Consider the following 10,569-nt stretch of genomic DNA (forward strand, 5'->3'; position numbering starts at 1 on the left):
AGCCTGGATTGCTTTGAGACGTTAAACACTACAAACGAAACCAACTAAGTATTCTCTATAAAGTACTGCACTTCGTTGATGGCTCTGTAAAATTACACCATAAACAGATGGAAAAAAAATGGTGTCGGTGTATTTTTTGGATCATCGGAAGCGGTTTTTCATGTAAAAACACAACAAGGGCATTGCGGTTCTTCAGCCAAAAGCTGGTACTCCTAACGTCATTCTTTACTAGGCACTCATTCGACCTTAAATCAAGTACGACGTCCGTGGAGGGCACAACATGCCAGGCAGCGACGCCTGGCATGTTCTGAAAAGTTACGGCTTGAAAAGTAATAAACTGGGCAGAAAATTACCCAAGAAAGTGTAATTATAATCACAAGTAATCGATTACTTACAACTCTGGTTTCCGCACATGAAACCCGCAATATCGAAACACTAAAAACGATCAGAAAGAAAGCTGTAAAAAAAAAAATTCTAATTGCTACAATAGTTTCGAGCCACCCACGGAACTTTTACAGCGTGCAGGACTTCATACTCTGGCAAGTCGGACACAGCTGCAGCGCGGAAAATTTCTTTAAGATTCCTTTATTTTATTTTTCACAACTCGTTCTCTCTAAATTTCGCAATAAGAAGCACCCGCGAAACCAGGTATGCACACTCAGATATGACACAAGAATATCTTTGCGATAGTAACTTGTCCTGGCACTGTTATTTTCCAAGAACTGTATGCAAATACAATGAATTTCATCCATGTATTTTCGCTCATGCAGCCAACATTGCAGATGTTTTTCTTTTTATTTTTTTTTTCAGCTTGCTGAAAAGGCCTGTGGGTTTCTTGTATTCATCGTTGACACTGCTTCTACATGTGCATTTTTTGTATTCATTTGCCAACCCACTCTTGTGATGACATTTTCGAGGTTGGCGGCATAGCAAACGAAATAAAACAGATAAAAAGTAAGCACAATGGATACGCGTATAATTGATGGGTTCACGTCCGGAGATGAGAGAGATGACGTCGAAATGGGATTCCGCTCAGAGTAATGCTAATGAGTGCACTAACAAGAACACTTACTTATGCTTGTGATAATATAACAAGCGCTTTTTATTCATCCAAGTAAGAAAAATGTAAGCTAATAAGCAACAGTCTCTGCAGCATTACTAGACAAAGTATGGAATCTCGAGTCTGAGAGTAATGAGGAACATCATTTTTCAATGATGAGCTGCAATGACAGTAGCAAGCAGAGATCATCAAGCCTTATTCTGATCTATACTCATTAGAATAAAACAGCAATGACGCTTGAAAAAAGCCCCTTATAAGTCGTTTTCTGTAAGCATATAAAAAGTGAACAAAAAGACATGGTAGCTCTAAGATCAGGCTTTAATCTTCATCAAGCTGTTGCTAGGACAGAACGGTATAATGAAGCACAATTCCTTGCACTGGCTTTCTATTAGGTTGCCCAAATTTACATAACTTGAAATGACTACAGACTTGGTATACCAAATCTTAATATCACGTATAAAAAAATGACTTGCTTGAAAACAAAAAAAAAAAGGCGGGGAGGGGGCATTAATCTAGAGCTTGGCGCGCACGAACTCCAGGGGGCAAATCCGACATGTAAATATACAGTAATGGGCGTACTGTACAACACTAAAACAAGCGATTATATTTTTTTCAGATACAAAGCTTACGGGAATTATTTTAGTTGACTTATCGTGCCTGTGAATTCAACGTGTCTTAAACCAATGCAAACCATAGCCACCGGTTACACAAGAACACAGATATAATATGCAAGAAGTTCCTCAAATTCTAAACACGGGCTTCGTTTGAATGGAGGCGAAACGAAGAGGTGTCCGAGTGCTGTGCGATGCCAGTGCACATTAAAGATCCTCAGATGAGCCCTCCACCACGACACCCCTTTCTCTTTTTTTCTTTCCGCTTTCACTCCCTCTCCTGCCCCCCTTACGGCACGTGTGACATATACTCGCCATTGCTTTCCTGTGAACCGAATATTATTTTTACTACCATGATACGGGGGAGGGGGGGGGGGGGCTTCTATACATGCCTATGATTACTTCAAACACCTCTTAAAACAGAGAAAGATACAGCGTGTGTGTGTGTGTGTGTGTGTGTGTGTGTGTGTGTGTGTGTGTGTGCGTGTGTGTGTGTGTGTGTGTGCGTGCGTGCGTGCGTGCGTGCGTGCGTGCGTGTGCGTGCGTGTGTGTGTGTGTGTGTGTGTGTGTGTGTGTGTGTGTGTGTGTGTGTGTGTGTGTGTGTGTGTGTGTGTGTGTGTGTGTGTGTGTGTGTGTGTGTGTGTGTGTGTGTGTGTGTGTGTGTGTGTGTGTGTGTGTGTGTGTGTGTGTGTGTGTGTGTGTGTGTGTGTGTGTGTTGGGAAAGGAAGGCCCAGTATCTCTCTTACTTCTTCCACCTTGACTAGCAGATGGATGCTAAACTGGAAATGTAATATGACACCACCCTGTGAACGCTGCACAAAAAAAAATGTTGCGTCACAAATTTTACACAAAATGGTGTGATATCGGTTTTTTACCCCTTTTGTCTGACACGTTTGGAAAATGTCCAGCTTCTTTCAGGTCACGGCGACGCCTTTTTGGACGGCGCAGCCTGTATACATTCTCAGGTAATAAAATGTCAGCTTCAAGCACCACTCTTCGTTGTCGCCTGCCTCCATTCCGTGTCTGTTGTGCGTATCTTCTCGCAATGTCTCATCAAGTGGCCTACACTGCTACTCTCCTATGTAACATAGAATGACGTTGCTTGCTCGTGTGAAGTGATAAGCAAACTTAAATTGTACCATAGTTCGATTTTCTGCATTACAATCCAAGCAGGCTTCCCTCGAAATTAAAAAAAATCGTGTAGCCTTTTAGATTTTAGCGGCATGCAATGATTTTGTTAAGATTTGTGCCCTACAGTACCTATGAATCTTTAAACACGTGACGTGCTCACAATTTCTTGCCTCTGCAGACGTGCAGGAACACTCAGCCTACGTGCACTCAAAAAGACATGAACAAATTTTGATGCCTCTCCGCCCTTAACACCCAAACGGGCTCATCCCACCTTGATTTTTTTCCTGCTGCCCTCATTACAAACAATCCTCTGGTCCAGCAAATCCATCGCCTGTCGCAGAGATACTTAATAATAAAGAAAGGCGGCGAACATATGTCGTTCCACACAATATGGTTTCTACACTTATGTCTGCATGCCGTGAAGCTATCGGCAGCAGGAAAGGAGAGGGGATATACATAATTTTAACGACCACACTGTCGACGACAATGCAGCCGACACCACCTACACTTCGTAGAAAAGGCTCTCTGACACTAAGCGCTCCCTCAAGCTCGGTGAAAGCAGCAATCAGGGCTCATAGTTACGAAGAAAACCTGAATATAGACACCGACTCTCCTGTCGAGCAATCTAAGGAGAAGACAAAATGGGCCTCGATACGTTTTGCCCGATGATATCCAGTTCTTCAACGGTTCTTGATTTTACATCGAACATTACAAAGCATTTAGGTGTTTTCTGTGGACTGATTTATTTATAGGAAGGGAAAGGCGCAGTAACAGTCTCACTTGTTTTCTGTGGACTGATTTATTTATAGGAAGGGAAAGGCGCATAACTGTCTCAGTTGTTTTCTGTGGACTGATTTATTTATAGGAAGGGAAAGGCGCAGTAACTGTCTCACTTGTTTTCTGTGGACTGATTTATTTATAGGAAGGGAAAGGCGCAGTAACAGTCTCACTTGTTTTCTGTGGACTGATTTATTTATAGGAAGGGAAAGGCGCAGTAACAGTCTCACTTGTTTTGTGTGGACTCATTTATTTATAGGAAGGGAAAGGCGCAGTAACAGTCTCACTTGTTTTCTGTGGACTGATTTATTTATAGGAAGGGAAAGGCGCAGTAACTGTCTCACTTGTTTTCTGTGGACTGATTTATTTATAGGAAGGGAAAGGCGCATAACTGTCTCAGTTGTTTTCTGTGGACTGATTTATTTATAGGAAGGGAAAGGCGCAGTAACAGTCTCACTTGTTTTGTGTGGACTGATTTATTTATAGGAAGGGAAAGGCGCAGTAACAGTCTCACTTGTTTTCTGTGGACTGATTTATTTATAGGAAGGGAAAGGCGCAGTAACTGTCTCACTTGTTTTCTGTGGACTGATTTATTTATAGGAAGGGAAAGGCGCAGTAACAGTCTCACTTGTTTTCTGTGGACTGATTTATTTATAGGAAGGGAAAGGCGCAGTAACTGTCTCACTTGTTTTCTGTGGACTGATTTATTTATAGGAAGGGAAAGGCGCAGTAACAGTCTCACTTGTTTTCTGTGGACTGATTTATTTATAGGAAGGGAAAGGCGCAGTAACAGTCTCACTTGTTTTCTGTGGACTGATTTATTTATAGGAAGGGAAAGGCGCAGTAACAGTCTCACTTGTTTTCTGTGGACTGATTTATTTATAGGAAGGGAAAGACGCAATAACAGTCTCACTTGTTTTCTGTGGACTGATTTATTTATAGGAAGGGAAAGGCGCATAACTGTCTCAGTTGTTTTCTGTGGACTGATTTATTTAAAGGAAGGGAAAGGCGCATAACTGTCTCAGTTGTTTTCTGTGGACTGATTTATTTATAGGAAGGGAAAGGCGCAGTAACAGTCTCACTTGTTTTGTGTGGACTGATTTATTTATAGGAAGGGAAAGGCGCAGTAACTGTCTCACTTGTTTTCTGTGGACTGATTTATTTATAGGAAGGGAAAGGCGCAGTAACAGTCTCACTTGTTTTCTGTGGACTGATTTATTTATAGGAAGGGAAAGGCGCAGTAACAGTCTCACTTGTTTTCTGTGGACTGATTTATTTATAGGAAGGGAAAGGCGCAGTAACTCTCTCACTTGTTTTCTGTGGACTGATTTATTTATAGGAAGGGAAATGCGCAGTAACTCTCTCACTTGTTTTCTGTGGACTGATTTATTTATAGGAAGGGAAAGGCGCAGTAACAGTCTCACTTGTTTTCTGTGGACTGATTTATTTATAGGAAGGGAAAGCGGCAGTAACAGTCTCACTTGTTTTCTGTGGACTGATTTATTTATAGGAAGTGAAAGGCGCAGTAACTGTCTCAGTTGTTTTCTGTGGACTGATTTATTTATAGGAAGTGAAAGGCGCAGTAACTCTCTCACTTGTTTTCTGTGGACTGATTTATTTATAGGAAGGGAAAGGCGCAGTAACAGTCTCACTTGTTTTCTGTGGACTGATTTATTTATAGGAAGGGAAAGGCGCATAACTGTCTCAGTTGTTTTCTGTGGACTGATTTATTTATAGGAAGGGAAAGGCGCATAACTGTCTCAGTTGTTTTCTGTGGACTGATTTATTTATAGGAAGGGAAAGGCGCATAACTGTCTCAGTTGTTTTCTGTGGACTGATTTATTTATAGGAAGGGAAAGGCGCAGTAACAGTCTCACTTGTTTTCTGTGGACTGATTTATTTATAGGAAGGGAAAGGCGCAGTAACAGTCTCACTTGTTTTCTGTGGACTGATTTATTTATAGGAAGGGAAAGACGCAATAACAGTCTCACTTGTTTTCTGTGGACTGATTTATTTATAGGAAGGGAAAGGCGCATAACTGTCTCAGTTGTTTTCTGTGGACTGATTTATTTATAGGAAGTGAAAGGCGCAGTAACTGTCTCAGTTGTTTTCTGTGGACTGATTTATTTATAGGAAGTGAAAGGCGCAGTAACAGTCTCACTTGTTTTCTGTGGACTGATTTATTTATAGGAAGGGAAAGGCGCAGTAACAGTCTCACTTGTTTTCTGTGGACTGATTTATTTATAGGAAGGGAAAGGCGCAGTAACTGTCTCACTTGTTTTCTGTGGACTGATTTATTTATAGGAAGGGAAAGGCGCAGTAACAGTCTCACTTGTTTTCTGTGGACTGATTTATTTATAGGAAGGGAAAGGCGCAGTAACAGTCTCACTTGTTTTCTGTGGACTGATTTATTTATAGGAAGGGAAATGCGCAGTAACTCTCTCACTTGTTTTCTGTGGACTGATTTATTTATAGGAAGGGAAAGGCGCATAACTGTCTCAGTTGTTTTCTGTGGACTGATTTATTTATAGGAAGTGAAAGGCGCAGTAACAGTCTCACTTGTTTTTTGTGGACTGATTTATTTATAGGAAGGGAAAGGCGCAGTAACAGTCTCACTTGTTTTGTGTGGACTGATTTATTTATAGGAAGGGAAAGGCGCAGTAACTCTCTCACTTGTTTTCTGTGGACTGATTTATTTATAGGAAGGGAAAGGCGCAGTAACAGTCTCACTTGTTTTCTGTGGACTGATTTATTTATAGGAAGGGAAAGGCGCAGTAACAGTCTCACTTGTTTTCTGTGGACTGATTTATTTATAGGAAGGGAAATGCGCAGTAACTCTCTCGCTTGTTTTCTGTGGACTGATTTATTTATAGGAAGGGAAAGGCGCATAACTGTGTCAGTTGTTTTCTGTGGACTGATTTATTTATAGGAAGTGAAAGGCGCAGTAACAGTCTCACTTGTTTTCTGTGGACTGATTTATTTATAGGAAGGGAAAGGCGCAGTAACAGTCTCACTTGTTTTGTGTGGACTGATTTATTTATAGGAAGGGAAATGCGCAGTAACTCTCTCACTTGTTTTCTGTGGACTGATTTATTTATAGGAAGGGAAAGGCGCATAACTGTCTCAGTTGTTTTCTGTGGACTGATTTATTTATAGGAAGTGAAAGGCGCAGTAACAGTCTCACTTGTTTTTTGTGGACTGATTTATTTATAGGAAGGGAAAGGCGCAGTAACTGTTCTCACTTGTTTTCTGTGGACTGATTTATTTATAGGAAGGGAAAGGCGCAGTAACTGTCTCACTTGTTTTCTGTGGACTGATTTATTTATAGGAATTGAAAGGCGCAGTAACTGTCTCACTTGTTTTCTGTGGACTGATTTATTTATAGGAAGGGGAAAGGCGCAGTAGCAGTCTCACGTTTTCTGTGGACTGATTTATTTATAGGAAGGGAAAGGCGCAGTAACAGTCTTACTTGTTTTCTGTGGACTGATTTATTTATAGGAAGGGAAAGGCGCAGTAACTGTCTCACTTGTTTTCTGTGGACTGATTTATTTATAGGAAGGGAAAGGCGCAGTAACTGTCTCACTTGTTTTCTGTGGACTGATTTATTTATAGGAAGGGAAAGGCGCAGTAACAGTCTCACTTGTTTTCTGTGGACTGATTTATTTATAGGAAGGGAAAGGCGCAGTAACAGTCTCACTTGTTTTCTGTGGACCGATTTATTTATAGGAAGGGAAAGGCGCAGTAACTGTCTCACTTGGTTTCTGTGGACTGATTTATTTATAGGAAGGGAAAGGCGCAGTAACAGTCTCACTTGTTTTCTGTGGACTGATTTATTTATAGGAAGGGAAAGGCGCAGTAACAGTCTCACTTGTTTTCTGTGGACTGATTTATTTATAGACCAACACCGTGTTTACAAACAAAGAGGGCGCTCGCGGCGTTGCAGCCGACTAGTGGTGAAAAATAGGGTTAGCGTCCATAGGAATACATGGAACCGAAATATTTCTAAGCACTTTTCTCTTTTCACAGGGTACCTGTGATGTCGTTTTTCAGTACAAAGCAACTATGAACATCCTAGGACAGAAGACATAAGTATGAAATCTCATTAACGAGGCGAAGTATTTTTAAAATACCGCGAAACATGTTGCGGTGCGAGTTGGGAGGGCGACCCGTAGAAATACATGCAAACACAACTTACCGGAACATTTTTCTCATTTCGCAGAGCATCAGAAGTGGCGACCGCTCGTTAAACGTTGACCAGCGCTTTGAAGAAGTGTGTGATAAAGTATGGTGCGTTATTACGGAGGCAGTCTACTTTTAAAACTCCCCGAATAACCTACGTTATGAATCCAGATACCGCCAAAAGGCAAGCGGGGTGTAGCGAATCGCGCATTTTTGCTTACAGTGTGACATGCTGCCGCATAGGGTAAATAAGCTTGATATAATACTGTCACTCAGTGATACGTCTTAGACAGAATTACATTTAAAAAGCAGTTGTCAAACGCCATACGACAATATGAACCGAACGAGATTCGCGCATTGCTGCAGACGACAGCGCAGCTGGCGATACCCAACGCTGCCGCCTCCAGCTGCGAAGCGTCTGCTGGCGACAGCGCCGGTGATGCATGGTCGTCTGCAACTGTGCGCGGTGAGTTTATCGTGCTGTGAACTGTCCCGCAAGTCGTCAGACTTGCAGTACTTGCAAGGGAAAGTAGTGTGCCATGCAACATGATGTCAGGGCGTGATACAAGACGTTCACCAAAAAATGAGAAGGGTTCAACGCTGCTGAACCGAGTAAATTGTTGCGGTACGTTGTGTTTGCATGTGTTTCTATGGGTCGCCCTCCCAGCTCGCACACGCATACGTTTCGCGGTGTTTTAAAAATACTTCGCCTCGGTAATGAAATTTCATACTATCGTGATCTGTTCTAGGATGTTCATGGTTGCTCTGTACCGAATAACGACATCACAGATGACCCGTGAAATTAGAAAACTGCTTTGGAATATTTCGCTTCCATGTATTCCTATGGGCGCTAAGCCTATTTTTCACCCCCAGTCGGCACAGCGCCACCGCTTCGTGCTTACGTCACAGATCGGTGTTGGTCTATAGGAAGGGAAAGGCGCAGTAACAGTCTCACTTGTTTTCTGTGGACTGATTTATTTATAGGAAGGGAAAGGCGCATCATCATGTAGCCTGGCAGAATGCTTTCTTTAACTTCATATAGTACAGAGGGTAGCGCTGGTAAACGTCTTATGTGTATCATTTGTTCTATTCTTCATCCAGTCTTTGAACTGACTTATTCACATCGATCCATACGAACCTGACAGAGTGATCTAGGGGTAGCGTAGGAGCGAGGTTCCAAGAAAAATGGATACTGAATCCTATTCTTACATCTCAAATGAGCTAGCTAAGTTGACCGCCGCAGCCAATTTAGCCTTGGTGGCCCAGCTATCTTACAAACACCCCGAAATAGTCAGCGTCCTGCTATGTCACCTGGTAGATATCAACTGCCGGATGCATGTTCCTAATTTTTCGCTCTCAACTCCGGCAATACTGTTGCCTGATTTTTCTAGAGAACGTGGTTTTAATAATGGCTGCGTGTCACAAACCCCCGCCTTTACGGTCAAAAGAGGCGCGGGATCCCCTTTACGGTTACCCGTCGTCCCTTTATAAGGTTTGAGAACACATTTAAAAGTTGGGCCGGTCAACCCGTGAAGTCCGTGTGTCGGTGTGTGACTGAGGAATAAGTTCAAACAGGTCACTTTCTTTTACAAACGATTGAATGTTTATAAATAGTAGTCCGGATTACACTGCATAATAACAGAATACAATGAAAGAAAAAAAAATAAGACGCCCAGTTAAACGGCAAGAGGAAAAAAAATACCCGACAATGAACAAAACGCTGCGATAAAAAGAAGACTAATAAAGATAACAAAGCAAGTATTCTATATATAATGAGTATGGTTAAAAGTCCCATAGAAAACACAGCGTAAAATATTACTAAGTGAGGTAAAAGTTTACAAAAGCGAAAATAATGTTCGATTGAACAACAGTCTGTGGCGAAATGGAATTCTAACGGCTTTCTTGTTAGTTGAGGCGTCGAAGGCTGGGTAGCTCGATAGCGGCGGCCGTACAGGTGAAGAGACGATGCGTCGATCACGGGCCCCAGGAAACAAAATACGCTTTCCCGGAGCACCGCGAGAGTGGCCGGAAGTCTGAGCCGTGTGCAGCAGCAACGCTCAGGGTTTCGCATTTCTCCACTGCAGATTCTGCTGTGCCTGCAGTTGGTTGATTACCTCCCTTTACACAGTTTATAAACATTCCCACCCATTTGTGCACGCAAATCGCGACATTTCCCGCTCGTTCACGTTCAAACATTTCCAATTTCCCGCCACTAGAAGTTATGCCTCCTTCACCGGAATTCGAGTACCACGTGACCTAATTTGGACACCGCCATTGAATCTTCCCAAGCGCACTGGAGCGGGCGTTCTGCGGTCGGTTATTTTATACACTCGGCTTGTGCGCAGCGCGCGAGTCAAGGACAGGCGGTCGCTGCCCCTGCCGGCGTGCTGAAATCTTGCCCAGAGGAGCGGCCGGGTCCTGTGAGTTTCGCTCTATATCTGAGGTAGAAGCTCCCACAACTTCCGCTAAATAATAGGCGAGGCAGCTTGTGACACTGGGTTTGGGCGAGTTGGTTAGCCATGTTGATCGTCAAAGCGCATTAAAGAACACGGACAACCGCAAAAGACGGACACACTAGCGCTTACTTCCAACTGATTTTATTTCATAAGAGAAGCAGAATTTTATACTCTTAAAGTCACGTGCGTACACTTGCAAGGTCAAGACCTCAGAGTGAAGGAAAACCTTATCGACCTGCACATGTAAATGACTCAAGATATACCATCTCTTTCTCCGACAACATAATCGACGGACCACTTACAAAGTCATGGCCAGTGGTTTTAATGTTGTTTATCTGATTAGAGCAAAATAAGC

The sequence above is a fragment of the Amblyomma maculatum genome, chromosome 9 (genome assembly GCF_055883805.1).
Source record: "Amblyomma maculatum isolate TAMU_Amacu chromosome 9, ASM5588380v1, whole genome shotgun sequence".
In the NCBI taxonomy this organism is placed as follows: Eukaryota; Metazoa; Arthropoda; class Arachnida; order Ixodida; family Ixodidae; genus Amblyomma; species Amblyomma maculatum.